Source organism: Eptesicus fuscus, chromosome 21 (assembly GCF_027574615.1).
Source record: "Eptesicus fuscus isolate TK198812 chromosome 21, DD_ASM_mEF_20220401, whole genome shotgun sequence".
NCBI classification, from domain to species: domain Eukaryota; kingdom Metazoa; phylum Chordata; class Mammalia; order Chiroptera; family Vespertilionidae; genus Eptesicus; species Eptesicus fuscus.
This window is the reverse complement of record NC_072493.1, coordinates 42,018,349-42,020,048: the sequence shown is the minus strand read 5'-3', so window position 1 is coordinate 42,020,048 and position 1,700 is coordinate 42,018,349. Positions and strand designations below refer to the sequence as shown.

Below are 1,700 nucleotides of genomic sequence, written 5' to 3'. Positions count from 1 at the left end.
AAGAGATCAGCGTGCGGTGGGACAACTCCTGATTCACGGAGGGAGGCTCTCTTGAAGGTCTTCCGCTTTTCTCCCCGTGGCTTCCCAGAGGGGTCACGGTCCCCAATCCGTGGTGCAGCCACTGAGGTTCACCTGCTGCCCTGCAGCGTGTGGGTTGGGGGTCAGGTTCAAATTCAGGTCTTTGGATCCTAACCCATCCAATGCCAAGGTTAGTCTCTCTCTGCGCCTCAACTTACTCATCGGAAACATGGGGGTAATACAGTAGCTGCCTCCCAAGGCTGCTTGAAGGATCCAATGAGTTTATGTGAATGAAGTGCTTCAAACAGTGCCTGCCATGTAGTTTGGTAACTCATATACATGTTGCATGAATTCCTTTAACTGTAGAATTACAATTGTAAAACGTAATATATAGACAATTAAAATTAAAATTTTAGTTTATTTTTTTAACCTTTTGCACTCGGATGTCGAGATTAAAATTACTCTTTGAATGTATCAATAATTTGAAATATAAAAAAAATCCAAATAAATAAGTTTGTATGAAAAGAAACTCCAGTTTTTTATTCTACTGCGGCGCTTTGTAAAATCTGGGGTATTTAAAAAATTAAATCCCGAGTAGAATAAAGGAATCAAGAAAAAAGCAAGCGAGTGCAAAGGGTTAATATTTTTATTGATTTCAGAGAGGAAGGGAGAGAGAGATAGAAACATCAGTGATGAGAGAATCCATGATCAGCTGCCTCCTGCACGCCCCCTACTGGGGATGGAGCCCGAAACCCAGGCATGTGCCCTTGACTGGAATCGAACCTGGGACCCTTCAGTCTGAAGGTCAAACGCTCTATCCACTGAGCCTAACCAGCTAGGGCTTAGTTTAATTTTAATTACTAATTTTTAGTTTAAGTTTACTAATAAACTTTAATATAATCATTTAAGTTTAATCCAATCAATAATTTTTTTTTCCAGTTAATCCTCACCTGAGGATATTTTTCCCATTGATTTTTAGAGAGAGCAGAAGGGAGGGAGCAAAAAGAGTGAGAGAGAAAGAAACCTTGTTGTGAGAGAGACACATCGATTGGTTGCCTCCCGCATGCGCCCTGACCAGGGCTGGGGATCGGACCTGCAACCCAGGTACATGCCCTTGACTGAAACTCGAGCCCAAGGCCCTTCAGTATATGGGCCAATGTTCTAACCTCTTAGCAACACCAGCCAGGGCCAATCAATAAAATTTAATTTTATCAATACATTTAAATCAACGCACTTTAATTTTAATGACTTTTTTTGTTTTGTTTTGCTCGTTTTCTGTTTGTCCTGGAGGGGGTGCGCCGTTCCCAGAGGTACTGCAATACCGAGGCGTGGATGGAGCAGGCTCCCGTTCCATCTCCCTGCTCCCAAACCCGTGGAACCTGTATTCATTAGAGGACGTATCGGATGTTAAACTGATCAGGACAGATATCTACCCTGGATCTTAGCCAAAAGGTCCAGACGCAATTAATAACTAAGTTTTAAGGTGACTTTAATTAATAAGTTTTCTTTTAATTAAGTTTTAATGTAAAAGAAGTTTGAATGCAATTTTAGTTAATCAGTTTTCATTTGATCATGTTTTTATTTTAATTAGCAGATTTTAATTTACTTAATACATTTACATTTTTTGATTTTGCAGAAAATTAAAACCCTCACTGGTAATGCTGAAGTCCTCCTTGATCCAT

At 40.2% G+C, this 1,700-nt stretch overlaps 1 pseudogene; it reads right to left on the bottom strand.

Moving 5' to 3' along the window:
- Positions 1-1,306: 1,306 nt before the first annotated feature.
- Positions 1,307-1,483, bottom strand: LOC114227392 (U2 spliceosomal RNA; annotated as a pseudogene).
- Positions 1,484-1,700: the final 217 nt, after the last annotated feature.